The sequence below is a fragment of the Equus asinus genome, chromosome 21, assembly GCF_041296235.1.
Source record: "Equus asinus isolate D_3611 breed Donkey chromosome 21, EquAss-T2T_v2, whole genome shotgun sequence".
In the NCBI taxonomy this organism is placed as follows: domain Eukaryota; kingdom Metazoa; phylum Chordata; class Mammalia; order Perissodactyla; family Equidae; genus Equus; species Equus asinus.
This window is the reverse complement of record NC_091810.1, coordinates 9229013-9253961: the sequence shown is the minus strand read 5'-3', so window position 1 is coordinate 9253961 and position 24949 is coordinate 9229013. Positions and strand designations below refer to the sequence as shown.

The window sequence follows — 24949 nt, the reverse complement described above, 5'->3', positions numbered from 1 at the left end:
TTGCCAAGCAGTGCCATGTCCGCACCTGGGATCTGAACTGGTGAACCCTGGGCCGCCGAAGCAGAACGTGCGCACTTAACTGCTGTGCCACCAGGCCGGCCCCTGTACCTTGGTTTTCTAATCTGTAAAATAAGAGTCCCTAATAGACTTCCTACAAAGATTAAATACAGTGATAATTGCTTGGCAGAAAGAAAGCAATTTATTGTGTTTGCCAAAAGAAACAGTCATTTTTGTATCCTCCCCCTTTTTAGAATCTCAACCTCTAGCCCATAATAGTACTCTCTATAGAGACAGTCATTAAATTATGAATGAAGGCTTGACATTTGCATTTGTTTAACTGTGAGTAGGAAACAGCATTAGAAATCTCCTGATCAATAACTTTCCACCTTCATTTCCCACCAATCAAATAGCCTTTTGAGTCATGAAGATCTTAAAATGGGAAAATAAGAAAGGGGGTAGGGAGAGGGAGGGGGAGGAAAGGAAACAAACCTGGAGAGGGGAATGTTTACAAATACATCACTAAAATTCACTGAAAAATTCTATTTACTATTTTCATTTATTATTATCAAAGTTCCTTGCATGATCTCTTGCTGAAACCATGGAAAGTAGCATGTTTTCCGGTAGGCTCTGTGCTTGCTCTGATGTACCTTTTCAGCATCTGGCCAGGCACATTTATATACGTAAAAGCCCAAGTAACTTCTTGTCATCCTCGTGCTGATTTTAAGGACAGCACTGCAGGCACTGACTTGGCAGAGTTACTCACTCAGCAATACGTAGACAGCTTAAGGACTAAGAAAGTGACATCACACCTGACCTTCAAAATATAAACACCAGAAATCCCAACTAAAAAAATAAAAACGTATATTCCAAATGTTATTGCAAAATACCCTCCTGTTTTCCTGGCTTAGTGACTGCTGGTAGAAGAACACAATGCTCGGGAGAAAGAACGAAAATACTTTGACATCAGTGTGTGGGTTGGGATTAGAAAAAGTCATGCTCTCTGATGGGACACCTTCTCCCCACATCCTAGAGCAAAAACAGAAAATGACTACAATAATGGGAGCTGCACGGAGGATGCTGCAGTGGACAAAGCAACAGAATTGTACCCAGGCAGGCAAAATATGTTTCATTTTGGCAGAGTGAGAGATCTAATCTTTACCAGCAGCATGACTAGACTGACAACCTGATGGTAAAGCAAATAAATGATCAGTTCCCTGTTCCAGCCACGGAACCCACAGTGCTTCCTTTAATAACATATCTAGAAATGTACAGCTCTCTTTGAAGGTGAAACAATTCTCCCTTGCCTACTCAACACCCACCTAAAACCAGTTCATATGTAGAGCTATTTCTGCCTGTTTTTTGTGTTACTTCTCTATCAGATAGCTAAAGAGTTTTAAACCAAGAAATAACCACAGGAACTAAGTGATGCAACTGCTCTTGCCACAATTAACCACAAGGAATTTATTCCTTGCTTCCTACACAGCACATGCTTTTTGTATTGCTCCTTTATTCACCTTGAGGCAATTATTTAACTGCTTCATGTTCATAGATGGGAGATGGGAGAAAATACAACCAAGAAAATACACAAAACTTCAAATTTTATCTATTCAATCCTAATCAATGACAAACCTATAGAATTTGCCCTCTTCCCAAAAGAGTTGATAAAAGATCTAGGATTTTGGACAAGGGAAGGGAGGTTTACTACGGTTTGTGTGACACATCTGCTGATCTTCTACTGGGTTTACTGCCTGTGCTTTCCTTGCCAGTTCATGACTGAGAAGTGTGAGTGAAGCAGCACTTCATCTCAGTTCCTGATGTGGTACTGTCATTTCTTTGAACAAGATCATTAAGCTATCACCTCAAAACAAAATGGATACCCCTAAGGGTTAACTTGAATCATTCTCTATCTATAGAAATTTATGATCTGATTACACAGTTATAGTCTGAGGGTGGTGGTGGAGAGGTACCTAGAAAAGGATAGAGTGTCCCTCCAGGCAAGGACACCTTCATTCTTCTCTGAGGAGAAATGAACACAATGCCAACCAGTCAGAACTAGGATGATGTAAATGTACAAGCAACTCAAGCCATGAGAAATTCCAACTTTCGGCATCCCATCCAAAGCAACCAGGAAAAGTGACTGTTACAAACTTGACCCCTTACTGCTCACACACGTTAAGTTCTGTTCACTAGCATAATTCCTATATGAACTAACATGAACTAAATTTATGTCAAGGGTGGCACCATAGCATTTAAACTCTAACATGTCTGTTGTTAAATAATTTTGGCAAAGTATGGCTCCCTAGCTTGCAGTGTGCAGACCATGCTGAAGATCTTGGCCTTGGATGATTTTCTATTGTCTAGCCTTTTTTCCCCTGTTTTTATGTTTTACAGTTTTCCTGCAGAGGACTGTCACATGAAGACAAGGTGGAAAAAAGTCATCTGTTATCTTTTGTTAATTACCATTATTTTCTGGTAAAAAGAAAACCTTTAGAATTATTGAGACAATTAAATCATAGATATGGGTAAATTTCAAAAGCATTAGAAATTTGGAGCTAAAGGCTATTTTTTTAAATGAATTAATAAAGTTTTATTTATATATAAATCGCTGTACCTAAACCACTTACCAATATGTTGGCTAGCTTGTTATATACCCTAAGTGTGGGAAATAGATGGACAGAATATGAGTGGGCAAGCAAATGAAAATAATAATACTTAAAGCCGTAGGAGATACAGTAATATTGGCATAGTCTTTAATTCTGGTAAGAATTTAAATTGGTATAATTTCCTCTTGGAATGAAATCTGACAATTTTTACATAAGAATATTCATACCCAAACATTCATGACCCAAAGTCTTGTTTCTAAAATTTATCCTTAAGAAATAATTTAAATGGGAAATACTTCCACTCTAGTTTTATTTATCACAAGCTTAACATAGATAAATAATTAGAAACAATAAAGATATACTACAATGCAGGGTAGTTAAGTCAATTAAGGTACAACAAATGAATAGAATAAAGCAGCCACTAAAATAATAATTATAAAGTAAGCTGGGCCAAACCACAAAAGTTGGTCTGGGTTTGAAGACCGGTCAAAATGTCTTAGACTCAACTTAGGTTACTTTCATTTTGGTACCAAACTGGCAAATAGTACAACAGATGTATGCACAATCAACAACACGTAAGTGGACTTGGTCCTCGGTTCCCTCTCCGGTTCCTCCCACACTTGTGCCTGAAGTTCTGTGGTCAATGCAGAGTGAAGAATCTGCCAGGTCAGCGGAGCCCTGAACTCTGCCTTGGCGAGAGTCCACATTAGCAGTGGAGCTTCCACCCCATTTCCGAATAAGAAAAATTCTCCACTGTATTACTTTGTAAGAAAACACCTCATCATTCTTTTTCCTACTATGTCATCACACCTACAGCAAGCTTGGTCATGGTCTACTTCGTGAAGATTACCTGGAAACATGGAAAAGGCCTGGAAGTTGGCAGTGCAGGAGATACCAAACTATAAAACATTCTCTAGGATATAAGGTTGTACGGATAAGAGAAAAATGGAAACATGGAAAATAGGAGGGAAAAGGAAATCTATTGAGATGATTATTTTTACTTTTGAATTTATAGTTGTGATAACATCACTTTGACAAGATGGGAGAAACTTTAGTGACTCACAAACAACTAATCTTGGGCCTCTTCTTCCATTTCTTTTTGTTTCGCCCTAAAATTTTTCCCCTTGTAAAGGTAGGCATTAAATTTATTAGCCATTCCCATGCTTCCACTGGCACTGAAAGGAAGGGAAATCTTGCCTTTGAAGTGCATTACCTTCTCCATCATGCTGTTTCTTGATATTGCCCCAAAGTCCTCAAAGCACTGGTTTCCATATTTATACTCCATAGTCACTATACTGCTTCCCGTCCTACAGGGCCTGCCTTTGCCCACAGCTCCAGGGTTCCCCACGAGCAAGTGGCAATGCTTTGCCCCACAAACTGCCTGCCTGGCTGCAACTATGTTTCACACCAAGGCCGTCAACACCCGTGGTATAGAGAGAGTGGATGCTTTATAGCAGAGAATGACTTGACAGTTTATATTCTCTCTCTCAGAAGTCAGAATAGGAAATATCTGAAGAGGATAGAGCCATACAGAAGTGGAAAGACTGTGAGAGAGAAGAGAGTAAGTAGAGGTCGTAGGAAGGGTCAGGTAATTGACAGTGACAGAGGAACTGCAGAAGAGGGAGGCCAAGAGCAGCCTGCTGCCAGTCCGATGGACAGTATTCCCGACCTCCATGAGGCAGCGCTGAGCGGAAGCTGAGACTTTGCTTTCTTTCCTATTTTTTCCCCTTACTTTTCTATGTAACTTTACCATGAAACTTCTGTTAACAGAGAAAATCAAGGGTGTCTCTGTTCCTGTCAATGTGAAAAGTTCTAACAAAATAATAGCTAAGTTCTTAGAGCACCGATCCTGATTCTGAAACTATAAAATCCCACAGGTTCTCAAAAAAGTGTATCACAATCACCATAGAGCTCCGTTCCTGCACCAAGATTTTTTCAAACACTGAAAATACAGTATAAAAAATTAAAGTAACTTTCCCCATGTAGTCACTGTGGGAGGGGCTACCCTGATTCCAACTATGCTGTACTACAGTGGTCATATCTTCTGGAATTCCTTTTTGAATCATATTCAGAATCGCTGCTTTGTCACTCAAGAAAACCAACCATATTTTTTCACTTTCTACTTCGGGCTCTCTTCCTCTCCTTCCCTTTTCCTTTTGTTTCTTGCCATCATGAGCCAATCATACGAGGAGCTGTGTTAAGTACTGGGTGAAATGAGTGACTGAACCAAATGGAGTAGAGGTGGGGAAACAGTGTAATTGAAATAATAGCAGCAAACACAGGATAATAAGTTCATTTGTGTGTTATGGCTCTAGCGCCATAAGAAATAAGATGGATGTTGCTGAAGGGGGTTGTGTTGCAGCCACACTGCTCCATCATTGGTATTTCAGTTGATAGCCACTTGCTGTGATATCCTAAATGATGCCCCATATCTGGCACAATGTATACATTTGTGAAATCACTGAGTAAATAAATGAATGAAGGAAAGGCTTAATGGCTTCAATAGAGTCTATTTTGCTGGTTACTACTAATTTACTAATTTAATAACTTTAATAATTAAAAGCAATTTTTTCAAATAAAAATAACACTACAGTAAATGAAATTAATTATAATATAATTTATAATGGGACCAAAGTTATTTCTTTGGAACTGGGTTATGATTGGCCCTCATGTGACTGTGCTGTGACAAGGATCTCGTGATGGTAAGTTATACCATCCCTCTCAAGTTCCAAATCAGATACCTGAGCTTTTTCCACACTTACGGGTTCACTCTGCTGCCTGACTTCTTTTATTCCCCTGCAATACTTGGGGACCTTTCTCCAGTGAGGACACAACACCTCTATCTTCCCTCTTCCCTCCCCAGGCTTCAGAGGCCAGTTCTTAACACATCTTACAGATAACCAATGCTCAATAAATGTTTTTAAAATAAAACAATAAAAATACTTGTACAATTCCCATTAAGATCTGACACAAATTTCTCCACTATATATTGTAAGCATTAGAGAAGACGTGTATTTGTTGTCAAAAGTTTTTAAATTCTAAGAAATTTATCTCTACTTAATTTAAAAACTTACTGCCTGTGACAGTATGGGAAAGACACATTTCCTTACCATACGCATTGTGAAATCCATCTGTATCATCTCAAGCTTTAAGAATTTCAAGCCACACCAGAACTCTGATTTAATTTTCTTTCCACCGCAAGAGTGCCTGCACAGTATCCGTCACTTATGTTTATTTGCAGGTGCATGGGAATGAATGTGGCTGATTTATTGCTGTAGGCTATCTTGATGCAAACAATGGTATAATTTGTTTCTTGGATTCTTTTCAATCCATTCTACAGCTGCCTTCCCTCAAGTGTGAGTTCTATAGCTTCTTTATGAAAGCTGTGCTCCCAACAGAAATGTCCTTGAGTAGCTGTAAATCTTCACGTGATGAAATTGACTAATATTTGTATAAAGTTTTACCATACACAAAACACCTTAATATACATTGACACATTTAATTCTCATAATAATCCAAAGCAATAGCATCGTTATTCCCATTCTGCATACGGGACAAGTCTTTTTAAATTACAGCGACTTTCCTAAGATTATGTAGCAGCGGTAACACTGAAACCCAGACTTCTCTGTTTCCTTCTCCTTCAACATAATCATCCTAGCAGTTCATATGTATATGAAAACTTCCTTTTCTTGAGGTTTCTTACTTTTTATGGAATTTAAATGGAAAAAGCACTGAGATGAAAACTCTGCTTGAAATCTCCCCTAAGTCAGTATTGTTCTTTAAAGTCAGTCAGTAAAATTCTAACCAAAATGAGTAGAATAAAATGCTTCCCAAAGAGCATTAGGAATTAAAACAAGCAGCATCTTGGCCTCTGTGTCTTTGTATTCTCTTTTGACTCAGTATCCATTTTGCCCCAAAGCACAAAACAATAATTAGAAAAGAAAGGATACTTATATGAGCTGGAAGTTAAAATATCATGTGACAATCTCGATAACTAGATAATTCATTTGAACGCAGTGGTGCCAAAAGTATGAATGGATGACAAAGAGAACAGTCATTCTGATGCAATAAGATGGCAGTGTTAAGCAGTCTTAGAATAATACATATTCTAAAACACAGAGCTACATCATGAGTTTGATACAGTCACCTCAGTAAGGAATTAAACATGAAAAAATGTTTCCTCTGAAGTTGCTTAGAAGATGAAAATACATATGGAATGTCTTACTGATTACTTAAAAAAGAAATTGTGCCATTAGTTATTGATGTTAGAATTTTATAAATGATGAGGAGATAGAAAGTCATTATCATAAAAGTATAAACTGTAAGGCAGTTTCACATTATCTCAAATTTCTGCTAAAGTGAAAATGTACTAGCTTCACAAATTAAGCATTTTCACTACAAACTGCCTTTTTTCTCACCTCCTGATTTATACAGAAACTTCTGAAACACCTTACTGGTTATCAGCAATGAAACAAAACTATGAAACAGACAAGATGTGTCTCAGTCCTTCCAAATCAAAGATTGTTTCTCTTTGGGTGAATGTGTAGCTTTACAGGTCCATTAAAATCTACTCGAACCTTCCTTCTACTCTATTCCTGGTACTGAGCAAAGCAAATTATGTCACACCTACCATGGCACTCCTCTTCCTAGAAACAGCCCTGGCTTCACATGGGTGGGGGGCTGGGAAGGAGAGGCCCCTGCATGGTCTGCCTCCTCCTCCAGCCTTACCTAGTACCTCCTCCACCTCACTCACTACCATCACCCTGCATCTCAGAGGCCAGCGCAGTGGCAGGCACACAGCTGGGGCCCAATAAATATTTGTTAAATGAATCATTTTTACCATTTGACAATGTAACAATAAAACATTGCCTCACAATTTTGAAATTTGTTTATTTCCAAAACAATTTTACGTAAGGAGAGAATGAATTAGTAATGTAATGAGTCCTTTATTCTTTGTATGAATTTTTATGTATTTTGAAAGTTTACAGTAGGTAAACTTACATATATTTTAACTCCAAGTAATTACTGCTTTGATTAATTATTTCAACAAATAAACGTCTTGTATTCTAGGCACAAGAATAAGCATTAGAGAAGATGAATTTAAATATTCATTTATCCTATCATTCAACAATCATTTACTACAAGCTAAGTGTCACTTAAAATTGTTAGATACACAGCCAAAATCTATTGGCAGGTGAGATGGGAGTTTTTATATTTCCCAACACACACACACACACACACACACACACACACACACACACACAAGCACTATAGAAGAGATATTAGTGGAAATCTGTGGTTTTTTTCTTTAGAAAGAGAGAAAAGGGTCTTGTAGCAATGGACAAAAGTGGATGGGTGGCTTGTGTAGGACCCTGACATAGCCTGAAGGAGGGGACTTGACACATTTGCCTGTCTAGGAGAGCAGCTCTAAAGCCTGGTAATGAGGAATATTCTGAGCAAGTGAATAAGCAATGGGCAATCTTAGATTATGGATGTCTCGTGAATATATGAACTGGGAACTACTCAAGGTCTGGGCTCTCTCTTGGATCCTAAATGGACTTGTACACTGTGGGTTTACAGTAACCACCGTCATGAAACTATGCCTAGAAATAAAGCCAACATATTAGGAGATAGAGAGTCTTAGAGGAAAAGCACATATTCTACAACTTAAGAAAGGCTTGCTATACTTTTATTATGAAGTAAAGGGCAGTCTCCTATTGAGAATATTTTGTGTTTATCTTGGGTAGAAGTTTTCCCAAAAGGGTCCCTGGGGCTGATAGTATGTCTCAAAGTTCTATCCCATAAGGAAAAGGGGGGTCCCCAAGCATCTGAAATGCACATTCTAAGCAGACACTAGCATATACAGAACACAAAATTCAGAGATGGGTCTTCAGGGACTCTTAGATCAGTCTGGCTGCCCTAACCACAAGAGAGAAAACTCAGAGTCAGAAAATTTTAGGAGTTGGGGAAATTTCAGAAACAGAATATTAAATCTGGGCTCAACCTTGGTGAGTAAATCATTCTTTGTGTTTCTGTACCCTGTGTGGAGCGTGGGAGATAGCTCAAGGGGTTAAATACTTTATCTAAATCCTCTCTCCTGTAACAGGTACAAAGACTATTTTCCCTGGAAGAAAGGGCTGATCAAATTTAAGATTTCAGCAAATGGCCTATTTTGAGCTCTTTTTTTGTCCCATTTGCCTTTGTTCTTGGTGTAGTGCCTATAAGAGCTTCAACATTTTTATATGAATCAAATCATAGTCACAATTAAGTTTTCTGTAAATTTTTTTTCCTTAAAAACATTAAAATTGGAGCCCTGTAATGTAGTAAAACAATGTAATCAACCTAGATGTTAAGGTAAGCCTCTGATCCACGTATCAGAAGTAACTCAACTGGTTGAAAGCGACAGAGGAAGTGGAGATGGAGTTGGGTATGTGGCCAGTTTGTACAGAGGTTAACGCCACAAGCTTTGTAGTGGAACAGACTTTGGTTTGAATTCTGGCTTAACTGCTTACTAGCTTCCACTAATGACCTTAAGCTAGTTATTTAACCTACCTGAGGTTCACTATCTTCATTTAAAAATGCTTAGCATGGGGGCCGGCCCAGTGGTGCAGCAGTTAAGTGTGCACGTTCCACTTTGGCGGCCTGGGGTTCACCGGTTTGAATTCTGGGTGTGGACATGGCACCAGTTGGCAAGCCATGCTGTGGCAGGCGTCCCACATATAAAATAGAGGAAGATGGGCATGGATGTTAGCTCAGGGCCAGTCTTCCTCAGCAAAAAGAGGAGGATTGACAGATGTTAGCTCAGGGCTAGTCTTGCTGAAAAATTAAAAAAAAATGCTTAGCATGAAATTATTATTACAAAAACAACAGCAGTTATTGTTGCTATTAATAAAAATGCATGTATTCTGAGGGCCTGGGCCCCAAAGACAAAAAGGAATATTTTTTCTTCTATAAAGTTCTATACATTACAACATTCCCTTGTAGATATGATCTGTTTCCTAAAGGAGAAGGAAATAACATCATCTGGGTTCCTAGGACATTATTTTTTCCTTCAGCTCATTTTATTTATTTATCCCAGTCACAATCTTTTTGTTAATCTTTTTGTAACATTTTGGTATACTTCCTTGGCTTTCTCTTTAGTCCTTATTGAAACAAGTTTTCTCTTTATGCAATCATGAGTAAACTTATTCTTATTTCTATTCAGTAATGTAAACACTGTCTTTTAAAACATTATGATAGGGGCTGGCCCCATGGCCGAGTGGTTAAGGTCATGTGCTCTGCTTCAGCAGCCCAGGGTTTCGCTGGTTTGGATCCTGGGCGCGGACATGGCACCACTCATCAAGCCATGCTGAGGGGGCATCCCACATGCCACAACTAGAAGGACCCACAACTAAAAATATACAACTATGTACTAGGAGGCTTTGGGGAGAAAAAGGAAAAATAAAATCTTTTAAAAAAAACCCAAAACATGATACATTTTAGGATGAAAATGAATAAATAGCAAGAGACAAGAGAAGGTGGCCTGTGAATAAATAAATAAATGATGATGCAAAGTTAATGGAAACACTCAGGAGCCTCAGCTTATGATTCCTCATAATCTAAAAATCCAAAGGGCAAATACACCACGTTTATTGATGATAAACTGCTATTTGTTAGACATGAACCCTTCCAGGGAGGAGGGGTATTATCATTTACTAAATGCACAGTTCAAGTTTTACTGGTACTAAGATAACACATGTGATGCCGTTAATTCCATCATAGAAATGTGACCCAAGTATGAGAATGTATCCTAAGAGCAATTACATAGTAATAATACTCTGGTTTTTTTGGTAAAGATTGGCACCTGAGCTAACAAGTGTTGCCGATCTTCATTTTTTTTTCCTGCTTTTTTCTCCCCAAATCCCCCCAGCACATAGTTGTGTATTTCTAGTTGTAGGTCCTTCTAGGTGTGGCATGTGGGATGCCGCCTCAACGTGGCCTGACGAGTGGTGCCATGTCCGCGCCCAGAATCTGAACCAGTGAAACCCTGGGCCGCGGGAAGTGGAGCGCGCGAACTTAACCACTTGGCCACGGGGCTGACCCCAAATAATACTCTATTAAACATACTTGCTGCTGTATATATACAAAAAGTATTCCACTTCTAGGAGATTTATGCACATTGAAATGACTAATCATGACTCTCTACATGTGCAAAAGAATTAGGAACCATCTAAAACTTCCCTAAAAATACTCGAACTTGCCTGTTTAGGTCTCTAGTGATATAATCCTGCTTATATCTTTGATAAGCACAATTAACAGAATGCTGACTCTAATAGAAAGTAGCTCAACGCTCAAAGCTGCCCTGCACCCTCAATTTCCAAACTCCAACCACTTATCCACATGGATCCCATCATCATGAAATAAAGATTTTGGTGTACTTAGAGTTATTTTCCCATACATATTTAACAATCTAGTTTTTGTGTGTGTGTGTGCAAATAAAATTAGGTTCATATTATAGTTGTCTTACAGCCTGTGTTAATTTGTTAAAATTTATCATACAAAGAGTTTTAGAAAATATTTATGTACACTTTAAAGAACAATAAGATAATCACCGATTTACTCACCAACCAGGTTAAGAATGACATCATTATCAGACTTTAGAAGCTGTCTGTGGGCCACTTCCTGATTGTATCCCCTCCCTTGGCCCCACAGATAATCACCATCGTTAATTTTGTGTTAATTATGCCCTTGTCTTTCTCTATTATGATACTATTTATACACGTACTCCTAAAAAATCAGTAGCTTGATTGTGCCTGATTTTGAATTTAATATAATGGAATATTGTACGCTTTCTTTTCTGACTTGCTTCATTCTTTAATGTGCTTTTGGGATTCATTCACAGTGAAGCCTTACCTGTAGTTCATTTTCAGCTGAAAAAGGTATATATACTTTGTATATACTTGTATGAATATACCAGTTTAGCCATTCGTTTCCAGTTTCTAAAAATTACATATAATGCTGCTATGAACAAATTTTTAACATGTCTCCTGGTGCATGTATAGAAGAGTTCCTCTATTAAATATAGGGAAGTGGAAGTGTTGGATGGTAGGTATGTGCAGTCAGCTTTACAGACAACACAAACTGTGTCCTAAGTAGCGGTACCAGTTTAGATTCTCAGCACCAGTGGGTGGGAGAGGACTGTGCACTGCAGCCTAGCCAGTTTTTTTTTTTTTTTTAAATATCTGCTAATCTGGTAGATAAAGATGGTACTCTATTATAGTTTAAATTGGCACTTTCTTGATTAAGAGTGTGAGCCCCTTTTTCATATATTTATCAGCCATTTGAGTATCTGCTTTTATGTGAGACATATATAATTAAAAATTTTCTAGCAGCCACATTAAAAAAGTGAAAGGAAACAAATGAAATCAATTTTAGTCATGTATTTCAATTTAACTGAAAATATTTTGATTTCAACATGTTTTCAATATAAAAATTCTTAAGAAGATATTGTACGTTCTTTTTTTTTTGGTACTAAGTCTTTGAAATATGGTGTGTATTTTACATTTACAGTACATCTCAACTGAGACAAGCCACATTTCAAGTGCTCAAAGCCACAGTGGCTTGTGGCTATCCTACTGGGCAGCGCAATTTAGATACTAAGCCTTTGCCAGGTAGATTTACTCTAAATATCTTCTATCAGTGTGGGGCTTCTTTTTTAACTTCTTTATCTTTTCATGAATCAAAATTATGAAATTTAGCTTGTCAAATATATTTATAATTTCCTTTATGTTCTGCATTTTCTTTAACTGGTTTAAAAAAACCCTTCACTTTCCTTGGGTCATAAAGATATACAACTATATTGTCTATTAAAAGTTTTGCAGTTGGCAAATAACATGGTTATGTATGTAGAAAATCCAAAGGAATCAACAACAAAAAAAGTTACTAAAATAAGTGAATTTAGCAAGGTTGCCTTTTTTGAGATCAGTATATGAAAATATATTGCATTTCTACATACTAAAACAAACCACCGGAAATTAAGAAAAATTCCATTAACAAATAGCAACAAAAATATAAAATATTTAGGAATAAATTTGACAGAAGATGTGCAAGATCTGTACACTAAAATCTACAAAACAGTGCAGAGAAATATTAGACTAAATAATGCAGAGATATACCGTGTGTATGGGTTTATTGCTAAAGATATCAATTTTTCCCAAATTGATCTGTAGAGTCAACACAAACCCAATTAAAATCCCAGTAGACTTTTTGTAATTGACAAGCTAATTCTAAAATTCATAGGGAATTGTAAGGACCTAAATAGCCAAGACAACTTTGCCTCCGTCTTAGCATCCCACTGGGGGTTCGTGTACAGTCCTTAGAGATGACTGCTGCATGTACATCCCCTCAGAACCTTTCTGATGTGAAGCCAACCAAACTATCTGCTGCGTGGACTAGCTGGTCCTGACTTCTGGGATGGACTCTGCCGTGGGTGGAGGGGGCTGGGGCTGCTGCTTCTGGATATTCCTGACAGAAACCCAGTCTTGGCTCTGAACAATCCTCCAAAGGTTGTTCATTCACCTGCTCTGCCTCTTGGTAGGAATCCCTCTCATTAAATGTATCCCCCTTAGCCACAGGTGATCCCTTCCAAGACCCCCAGTGGATGCCTGAAACCGTGGATAGTACCGAACCCTATATATACTGTTTCTTCCTGTAAATGCATACCTATGATAAAGTTTAATTTATAAATTAGGCACAGAAAGAGGTTAACAACAATAACTAATAATAAAATAGAACAATTATAACAATATACTGGTAATAGAAGTTACTGTAGATCTTAGCAACCTCAGCATATGATTTTTTTTCTTTCCTTATTAAGTTGAGCACTTTCACCTTTTCACTTAGAGGAAGCACGTTATGGCTTCTCTTTGGCATATCCGAATTGCCGGCATCACCACTCTTGCGTTTTGGGACCATTATGAAGTAAAATAAGGGTTACTTGAACACAAGCACTGTGATACCACGACAGTTGTTCTGATAACCAAGACAACTACTAAGTGGCTATCAGGCAGGCAGTGTACACAGAATGGATAGGCTAGACAAAGGGATGATTCATGTCCTGGACAGGATGGAGCAGGGTGGTGTGAGATTTTATCACGTTACTCAGAACAGCACACGATTTAAAACTTATGAATTGTTTATTTCTAGAATTTTCCATTTAATATTTTTGGATCACAGTTGATTGCAGGTAACTGAAACCATGGAAACTGAAACCATTTTGGACCACAGTTGATCACAGGTAACTGAAACCATGGATGAGGGGGGGACTACTGTAATTTCTTAGGGTCATTCAGCTAAGCAGCAACATACTTTCAAAACAAATGATCTCAGAACATTATCTCAGAACAGAAGCAAAAAGAAACTTTAACCCTAAAATCGACCCCCATTCTAATAACTTTCCTTTTATCTCAATGGGCCCATTCAGGTTGGCAGGTATAGGACTCTTGTGTGCTTTGTTCAAGAGGAGGGACTGTGGAGAACCGTAAACATTTTCTGCTCTGAACTTACACCTACTCCCTTGTTCTCTGGTACTGAGAAACTAACCCACTCCCTCTAAATTCCTCCTTTGAGCCAACAGCTCCTAGAAAAGGAGGTAATGGCCTGCAACAGCCAAACTGCAAGGAAAAAACTCATTTCTGCAAGATTGCAACACCTGTCTGACCAACACCCACCAACCCTGCAGCTGGCGCTTGGCCACTTTTGTCTCTTTTCCTCTGTAAAATCCTCTCTTCATTTTCAGAGAGAGACTTCCTTTGAGTATGCTCTCTGTTGCAACTACTTGAACAAAGTACCTTTTCTGTTGCATTGTGAGATTCAGAGAACTTTTGAGCAACTGACAGAATTTTACTCTCATTCTTGAAAGATATTTTCACTGGGTATAGAATTATAAATTGATGTGTATTTTCTCTCAGCATATTGAGGATATAATTCAATTCTCTTCTGGATTCTGTTGAGAAATAAGCTGTAGGTCTAATTGCTCTTGCCTTGAAGATGATTTCTTCTTCCACCCTTTTAAACTGCTTCTATGATTTTCTCCCTCTCTTTGTTGTTACGCAATTTCACACCAATGTGTTTAGGGTGGATATCATCTTACTTATACTGCTTGGGACGCTTAGGGCTTCTTAAAGCTGTGGATTCAAATATTCTAGAATATTTTCAGTTATCAGATCTTCAAATACTGCCTCTTCCCCATTCCCTCTATTTTCTCCTTATAGAGCTCTGATTTGAAGTATATCAAACTTCTTATCCTAACCTCTCTTATATCCTGATCTCTCATATTCTTTGTCTTTGTGTTTCTTTAGACTTTGTTCAGGATAGCATACTCATATCTGTCCTCCAGTACATTAACTGTAAGTCAAATCTGCTGATAAATCTATAGAACCAAATTTTAAACTTAATTTATCATGTATTTCTTTTCTAGAATTTGATAATTATTTAAAAAATCTGCTACTCCTTGCTTGTATTTTCAAAATCCTCTTTTATTTTTAAAATATATCAACCACGGTTACTCTATATTTGTCTAACAAACCCCACACCTGAAATCTCTGCAAGGCCATTACTGCTATCTTGTGTTTTATTGACTTGATTTTTGTTCATGGTGCCCTAGTACCTTTGTATTTTTTGTGATTTGGACTGTGAACTGCTCATTTTCCTGGAATTTTAGACACCTGGGGGCTGCTGTAGAACTGGAACCACTTTAGAAAAAGTCTTCAGCTGGAGATTTTTACAGACACAGGTGGCATGAATTCAGGCTGAAGCCCATGTAAGGGCTGACTTCTGGTTTTAAATTCCTGGGGTAGGGCATTTCCCCTCTGTCCATGCAAGGGTTGTGAAAGGAAAGTTTCCTTGTTGTCCTTTTTTGCACTGGAACATTTTTTTCTTTAATAACAGCTTTACTGAAATATAATTCTCATGCCATAAAACTCATCATTTTAAAGTATATAATTCAGTGATTTTTAGTACATTCACAGAGTTGTGCAACCACTACCACTATATAATTTTAGAACATTTTCATCACTCCAAAAAGAAACTCCATCCCCGTTAGCAGTCACTTCCCAGTCCTTCCTTCCCCTAGCCCCTGACAACCACTAATCCACTTTCTGTGTCTATGGATTTGCTTATTATGGACACTTTATAGAAATGGAATCATATTGTATGTGGCCTTTTAAAAGTGGCTTATTTCACTTAAGATAATATTTAAAGGTTATATATGGCCACTTTCATATTTCATTCACTCTCACAATTCAGGGTATAGCCCTTGACGTCCTAACTTTACCTGAGTGTGACCTTGTGATTAAGTTTTGGCCATTAGAATGTGAGCAGAAATAAGGTATTTAACTTCTAGGTCATTTTCTTAAAGGAAAGGTGCTTGCCTTCTTTTTCCTTTTTCCCCATTTCCATAGTCTGGCACAAGGTCTTGGTGATGGTGAGTTGGCTGAAACTACGTAAAGAGTATAGTCTTCAAATTAACAGAGAAAGAGAGTGGAGACCTAGCTCCCTGATCATCTTCTGGTGCACAGCCACAGGGTTAGTACCTCTGAAATACTGAAATTTATTGAAATAAACTTCTCTGTTGAGGTTGGTCTTTCAGTTATAACAGTTTAGCCTGTGTGCTAACGTAATGAGAACACAGTGTCATTTATTTTGTCATTTGCCTACTGATTATTATTCCAATATTTTTAATAATACTATTGCTGCCATGAACATATATATCTTCGACTTCCTCTCCAATTATCTCCCTATAACACAATTCTAGAAGTAGGGTTGCTCGTTACCTATAATGTGTGGACATTATTAAGCCTCTTGACACATGTCTACAAATTTCCATTTAGAAAGATGTCTTGTTTTACTCTCAACATCAGTGCAGAAGAGTGCTTTGTTTGCTCACTTAAAAAAACTTAAAAGATAATAACCTAAAAAGTGCTATTTGGTAACCTGCCTAGGGTAGATAATAGTAAGTAATGAATAGTGAAAACTATTCATTTTATTATTTGTATAAGTTCTGATGCTAACAAAACAACAACACACATCTCTTCTAGTGACTTAAAGTAAGCATCCCTAAGCCTTTCAACTGGGAAACAATGGTAAAAATTGTATTATGTTTGCAATATAATTATCTTTAAATACATTGAAAATGCTAACATTTTCAGCATATGCTGAACTTATTTTGGATTTCTGACTTGCATTTCCCGAGCTATATTTATAATGTTATTTTCCCATTTCAGCTCACTATTTTCTCATTTATATTGTGGTTCTGTAGCAGAAAATGGTTTTCTCTTTTCATAAGCAACAGCAATTGTGAAAAATATTGTAAGTGGTGATTCGACACAAAACGAGGAGCTAATCCAATAACCCATCTCTTCTAAAGTAGCTAAATATTTCAGTGGGTTTCACAAAGATGATGAAGACAACAGCAACCCTAATTTTTGTTGTCTCATGTTGGTAGCTTTTATTCTGTAAGAATGATAAATACCATCAGATAATCTAATCATAGTCCAAGATACAAGTGTGCTTTAAAATAGAAGTTAATGAATACATGTTATAGGCCAGTTACAGTAAACACAGATATACACAAACACTGAAAACCAGTCATGAGTCAACCTACACATCCCATCCATATGAATATAAAAGCTATCATTTTCATTAAAATCTACCTCAAACATGATTTTTATTCAGAGCTGTGGGAGGCAGCCTGCAGGATGTCCCTCAATGATCCCACCTCATGGTACTCATGCCCTTGTGTAGCTCCCACTGAATAACCTATGTAACTATTATTGTGGAATGATGGAGCATGACTTCTGAAGCTAGTTAATAAAAGCTATTATGACTTCTGCCTGCCTCTCCCACATCACTCGCTCTGGAAACCAGCTGCCATGTCATGAGGACACTCAAGCAGCTTAATAGGGAGCTCCACAGGAAGAGAAAATACAGCCTGACTGACAACCAGCATTGACTGGCCAGCTGCAGTCAAGCCTTCAAATGACAGCAATCTCTGAGTGACACTGAACCAGAACGTCTCAGCTAAGTTGTTTCTGGATTCCTGATCCATAGAAACTGTATGGCACAATAAGTGTTTATTGTTTGAAGCTGCAAAGGTTTAGGGTTATTTGTTACATAACCTGAAGAACAAACTGAAAACAAAAGGTGACACCTTAATAGTAAATTAAAATCTATATTCCCAAGCAACTTTTGATTCATCAAAAATTTATAACATCCCTATCATATATAAGAAGAGTCCTTTAACTTCTAACTGTAAAGCTGGTGCTTCTCTCCTGCGTAGACCCTCCAGCCTTCTGTGTTCAGCCTCCTTGCAAGGCACATACATACACCTCCCAGGACCCCCCACCCCAGGCTAGTGCGAAGGCAGAGGAGAGACTCAGGAGATACATCAGCTCCATTCTGGGCTTTCCTGAGCTCTCAGTACATTTCCCATAACACCTCTGTATAACCATAAAAACCTCTCATACTCCTTTAGCACTAAATGAAGCTTAAAATACTTTATAAATGGTCCCCAAAATAAATCAGGGTAATGAAACAAAGGTACTGCCTGTCTTCAAATTATATGCAATCGCACCATCCCTACTCCCCATTCCCACCTCAGGAAAGGCACAACCACCTGGAGAATGGCAATGATGTTTTTAAATTTCAAAATTAACTTTAATTTCATTTTAATTTCAAAATTCAAGAAAATTAACGTTCTTTAATTTTGAACATTAGCACCCCCACGGTACACTTTTATAGGGACTGATCCAGAGTCATCTCTAAAATTACAGTAAAAATAAGCTTCACTTCCACTGCCGCTGGCAGAGTAAACCAAAGAAAGGAAACAAGTATGACAGCTCAAAAAAAATCTGAAGTTTAGCTAGCAGCTGGGTCAAAAAGATTGGAAAAATCAAGGCTACAAATTGGTCTGTACAACTAATAGCAATTCAAAAGGTGGAAAATGCATCTCAGTGAAATGCAGCAACTGAGTGATTTTAAAGTAAGGCCTATTATACAAAAACATGCTCAGAGACCAAGACAGATAATATCTTCACAGCACTCAAGTCTGACAACTGAGGCGGGTTGGCTGAATCATGAGTTCACCTGACTCAGAAAGAAACTTGGTAGAACTTTCAGCTCATTGGTCCAGAGAGAATCAAATTTATAACAGCATAATTTGTAAACTGTCAGAATCCTTAGAGTATGAATTTGTTCCCAATCTGCAGTGGAGCAGCTGATACATACAAAATACATAATGAAGATTGATGCCCAGCTTTTTCTGTGGTTCGATGAAAAACAGATCCTTGCTGAGAAAACTTATATACAGTATTTATTGTAATATTTAGTTGGACCTATTCCAATCTTCTTAGGACATGACAAAAATCAGGGCAACTCTAAAACTGCCATTGAGCTTCCCTACCCAGGCATCCATCTTCAAATCCTTGGCATTTTTGCAGAAAGGTAGTTGGTACTGACATGCTTTGAATGAAATTTGTACACAGAAGAAATATTCGCGGCTAAAATCTCTTCTGGGAATGGTATAAATTGGAATGCAAAGTATGCTGAGTAAGATTTCGCAGGGCTATTTCCAAGGGGGGCAGGCTTGGAAGAACTGGGGCTGCCGTGGGTAGCAGAGTCAGAAACAAACAGAGAAGCTCCCCCAGAGATGATGACAATCTACTTGAGAGGGCCAACTTTGTGGCCTAGCCTAATTTCCCCTGGCACAAAGATAAGATTCAAAATTGGTAATAGTCCATTTTAAGATTATTTAAAAGGCAGCTGAATAAAAAGATTACTAGAGCAGAAAAATTCACCAAAGGTACCAGTGCTGGGAGCAAGAGGATTTAATTGGGAGTCAGCTGACTTATTTTCTTGTCCCAGCTCAGCCATTAATTAATTGGTCTTGTAAGCTTTAGCAAATCATTTAAAACGTCTGGGATTTGGTTTCCTCATCTGTATAATGAGAGGACAGGACAAGAATCTAGGACTTACTAGTCTGTACAAAATCAATATTGTGTTGAGGAAGATTCTCAGGCTGCTTGGAAACCCATTAGGAAAGGAGACGGTAATCAATTAGTAATGTCTGCCAGGACAAGGTGTGGTGGAAGAATGGCTGGAGAAGTGCACAGCCATTAGACTCAATCATCTTTAAGGGCACTTACAACTAGAACATTCTATCATTTATTCATTGAACACAACTAGCCAGAAGACCCATTGATAGGTTATTTCAACAAAACTACACCTTTAGGAAATATAAAGAGCTGAGTAACAAACAGAAAGAAAATTCTTTATTGTTAAAGCCTGTTAATTCAAAGAGGTAACAATGACTGTATCAAAGCAATGGATGTTCAATTAAAAAAAAATAAACAATTTAAAAAAATGGTAAGTACTAGGTTACACAGATACACAGATAAAACTCCAAGATCATGATCAGAAGATGGCTTTGCATTTCACAGGCCTGAGGCAATATTAACTGTCACAGGTATAAGAGCTGTCATAGGTATAATAGCAAGTACTTCATTAAAGCCCCTATACTTGGCCGGTTACATCATTGTAAAATTCTAAACAGCTAGAGCAGCATTTTAAAACTGATGTAAGCTTTACATCGTAAATTTGAAAAGAAAATGCAATAAGAAATAGAGCGGGCAATGGACTGCCACATTTTTAATCAGTAGCATTGCCGCTGTTATTAATCTATTTCTCAAGTGCTATCAGTTAACAAAAGCTTAGTTAAAAATGTAGATTAATCAAACAACAAATCAGAAATGATTTAAAGTAATTTTAGGCCAGAGAATTTGCACATTCATAAAAAATACTTTAAAGTACTTTTTGATGAAGTTGTAAAAAATAGAAGTATAGGGAAACCACACTGAAATGAATTCAAATGCATTTCTTTATGAGACTTAGCACTAAGTTATCTGACCATAGTGGATGGCCTGTCCTTGGATCAAGGGTATGTGAAACCCAGTGGCAAGAGAATATGTTAATGATAAATATCAATATCACTGACTTTTTCAAGGTAATAAAACCTGCTTAAGTCCATATGATAGTTTGAGCTTTACTTGAACACTGAGAATAAAATAAAATTGGTATTCAAAAAAATAAGCAAAATCTGTCTTCATAAATTCTTGGAAACCTAGATTACGCTAATATATTTTTTCTAATAAACATCACCAAATATCATTTTGTAATAGAGTGAACAAAACTATAAACATTTAAGGTCTCTTTTTTCTTTTGGTCCCAGAATCCATCTTTAAGCATCTGAATGGGAAGAATATTTTTCTTACTTCCAAGCTAATCTTTTAAAACTCTGATTTTGGGTTTACTTTTAAATCTATTAAATACATATGTTGTTTGAGATTTTCTGGCTCTAGGGATAGTGTTAAGTTATTCTGACATATCTTTGGCCTTAAAATAGGTTGCTATTTGTAACACTGGAAATAATGGACTAAACTATTTACCCATTGAAACAAAATATTTTTTGAGCCAGGTACCATTCTAGGTGCTAGAGCAGTGAACAATACAGAAGTTTCTGTCTGCACAGTTTATATTCTAGCAGTTGAAGATAGCTAGTAAATAAGGAAGCAAATAAATAATTTCAGGTAGTGGTAGTTGACATGAAGAAAAAAATACCAGAGTGATAAGACAGAGAAAAATGAAGTGGAATCAGGCATTTGACTAGCTAGTCAGGGAAAGGAGAGCCAGCTTCATGAGGATGTGACACGTATGACTGCACAGAACCCCACACTTAGAAGAGCTGACACATGGTTTAATGCTCTGCTGTCACTTCCTGAAACTTTTAATAAGAGGCCTTGCACGTTCCTTTTACACTGAGCCCTATGTAGCCAGGTCTTGCAGAGAAGTACGATTGTGTTTCTTTTTAAAAACATTTTATTCAAGCACCCAGTAAACATCAAACCTCCAGTGCTCCCCCACCCTCTGTGACTTCTTCTCATGTAGACATGGGTCTACCGGAAGGAAGTTGTGTCTGCTGACGGCTACGATGGTGAAGAATGAAGACACAGTGGCCTCAAAGGTACAGAGAGTTTTGTATCTGACATCCTTAAAACCAAGACAAAGGGTATTTTACTTCCAAAGTGAAGAGTGCGTGTTCCGCCCTAGCTGTCAATCCAGAAAGTATGCACTACGGAAGGATCCATGTGGATTCGGCACAGTTCTTCTCATACACAATCTCCCTTGAGTGAGGGGGGAGTCTAACTACAAAACGTGCCATTTTCAAAGCACTCATTTAAAGCATTATTATTATTATTTCAAAGCATTATTTAAAGTGTGTAAGGATGAAAAGTAGAACTCTGCCACTTATCTTAAAAGAAAGCGCAAGTTCCAGGAGTTTTTGTTGTCTGACTAACAGAACATGCAAATTCAGGCAGTGAGGTCCTCAAGGAATGACATGCATCTTTCCCTGTTGTCTGCCCTGTGGTCCTGTATCTCCTAAGCACTTATTATATTTCCTTTAAAGATATAAGACACTTACTTTGCTTACAAATGCAATCCAAGTGTGAATAAATAAATGTATTATCTCTTAACACCCCCCTTCCATGTTCCTTTAAATAGAAAAATGTGCTAAATGTCCCTTCATATCCTGTTGGGCAACAGCTGTCCCACCTATGGTTTTAAAAACAGACTGTAACTCGATCTTCTGAAATCCTTTCTTGAACTGCATTCTGTTGAAGAAATCCTGGGAAAGAAGTCCTATTGATATTGTTGGTAGTCTCCAAAAGGTGAGGACGGTAATTGGGCTGAAGGCAACTGGGAGGGGTTTTCAGCAAACTGAGGACCACTGGGAAATTGTGCAGAGGCAAATCTTGTCAACAAGATACCAGCTCCTTCAGTTAAAGCTAGGAGAATGCCACCCATCGCGGCTGACCCGACCATGGCCACTGGTCCATTTCTCCTGGCCAGGATGGCTCCTGTTAAGGCACCACTTGTGATGGAGTTCCAGGGGGTCTTCCTTCCCTCTGACCTGAACCATACTGGAGTCAATCATGGAAAGCTCCCCAAACTGCAAAGCTCCCTCCCAGCTGCGGAGCCCTGGTTTTAGCAGCTGTCAAACTCGTGTGCAGTCTGTGGTTTACTCCCACTGGAGAATTGCGAAGGCCTTTGATTGCTTGAAAGATACCACCACCTATAGTACCTATCGTAAAGCAACCCCCCCCCCCACAGTCATCCACAATTTGCCAGGGGCATGGCTCCCATGCATACTCCTCCATCTTGGCTCCGGCAGCCGAGAAGTAAGGTCTGAATGACAAAAAGGGGCTAGATCTATGCGACAACAGTGGAAGGACATTCTTTGAGAGGGAACAGCGATATTCTGTTGCTGCAAAACAGCAGGGTTTCTCAATCTTGACATATTTGAGAAACAGAAAGAAGACTAAGTCGATTGATGCATGGAAGTAAGAGAAATGCAGTGGTAGCAGATGAGGCCAGAGAAGTACTTAAGGGCCAGTTCATATAGTCTTGTAGGAGACTGGATTTTTATGTACGCACAAGGATAGTGTACCTGATGATAAGGTGTATGAAAAGAAAAATCCACCCACTGGCAGAGAGACACGAGAAAACGTGTCTGTTTTGGTGTAAACTGAGGTTGAAACACTATATATTATGTGCTTGTGTGTGTGTATGTCTTGGGAATATATATACACACATATCTATATACTATATATATTTAACTATCTTGAGCATTTATATCCATAGGCCAAATATCATATCCGATTGAGGTTTCTTAGTGTACGATGAATAATCTAGGAATGTCCAATTAGAGGCATTAACACAAAAATATGTCCTAGGACAGTTAACCTAGTAGAAGGGCAACTCAACCAGTGTGGAGTTAACCAAGATCATGACATATGAAAAGAGGCCTCACTGTCGTTATCTTCCATGGGCCCCCTGGGATACTAGGAAGACAGACAGAAATTTCTAAATTTATTTGTAATAACGTTTGGAAAAGAGGAGGAATGTACCGCCACCCCACGGGCCCCCACCTAAAGTACAGGGCACAGGGCAACCACTCTAGGTGCCCTTTTACGGGACCAGCCTGCAGGCTGGTGACAGTCCTGCAGTATCTAACAGAAGCAAATGCAAAAACATCTCTGGAACGACAAGCTCTTAACTCAGGCTATACAGGGCTGCCACAGATAAAACTGTGCTGAAAATGAACTTACGTTACAATTACACAGAACACATAAGGAAACAGTCTACTGTGATCAATTGCCAGTAGATGATAACAGCAGACAACAACAAATAGAATCAGAGTTGCAAAAACTTTAGACTGTCAAACTATCACCTAGAAGCAAAAAATTAAGCATGATTCAATGATTTAAATGAGATATCTAAAATACGCAAAAATAAAACACTATAAAAATATTCAGATTTGAAAAAGAATCAAATATAACATCAAAAAAATATATATAGTCATAGAAAAAAACCCTTCATAGATGTGCTCATCAGCAGATTAGACCTCGTGAAGAAACTTAGAGAACTGGAGGAAGGATCTGAGAAAATTCCCCAGAACATGACACTAAGAAAGATGACGTAAGAGACAGAGAGGGCAGAGGTCAACAGGCATGTCACTGGAATGCCAGAAAGACAGAAGCCGGAGAGCTTGAGGAGGGACAATATTAGAAGACACAGTGTCTGGGAGTTTTTCATAACTGATGAAAAACAACACTCTCCATATTTAGAAAGAACATTTATTCCTTAGCAGGATAAATAAAATTAAATTTGCATCAAGGGATGTCACTGTGAAACTACAGAATCCTAAAGAAAAGGACCAGAGCTTAAAGCATCCAAAGATGGCAAAGACCACTTCAAAAGGAAAGAACCCCCCTGGTGGCAGACCGTTCAGAAGACCCTGGAATAATACTTTGAAAGTACGGGGACAAAAGAAGCGTCAGTCTAGATTTCTATGTCTAGGTTACCATGATTTAAGAGGGACAGAAAAATAAAGTAAATTTTCAGATAAAGCTTGGGAGACTCTACTACGAATACTCTTGCAGAAAAGCTTCTAAGGATACAGAATATGTATATTGCTTCTTACATATTCGTATATCTATGAACATGAGCTCAGAAAATTGAAAAAGATGAAACAAGAAATTATGAACAAAAAACTAGTGTGAATGTGCATAAATGTAAACAAGCTGTGACTTGAAGAGACAGCTGGTTAGAATGGTGGGAAAAAACACCATATATGCTCTTGAGAAGACACATAAACATATGGATGCAGACAGTTGCAATATTTATGAAGAAAAAAGATATAACAAATATTAACAAAAAGAAAACTGGTGAAACTACACAATAATAGACATAAT

At 38.0% G+C, this 24949-nt stretch overlaps 1 long non-coding RNA gene and 1 pseudogene across 1 annotated transcript in view; one reads left to right on the top strand and one right to left on the bottom strand.

Moving 5' to 3' along the window:
* LOC123276272 (uncharacterized) overlaps positions 1-5117 on the top strand; it is a 29772-nt gene extending 24655 nt beyond the window's left edge. The window contains exon 3 of the long non-coding RNA XR_006512616.2: positions 2392-5117. This is a non-coding gene — a long non-coding RNA (uncharacterized lncRNA). The remainder of the gene's footprint in view (positions 1-2391) is intronic.
* Positions 5118-21689: 16572 nt separating this feature from the next.
* Positions 21690-23414, bottom strand: LOC139041435 (mitochondrial import inner membrane translocase subunit Tim17-A pseudogene; annotated as a pseudogene).
* Positions 23415-24949: the final 1535 nt, after the last annotated feature.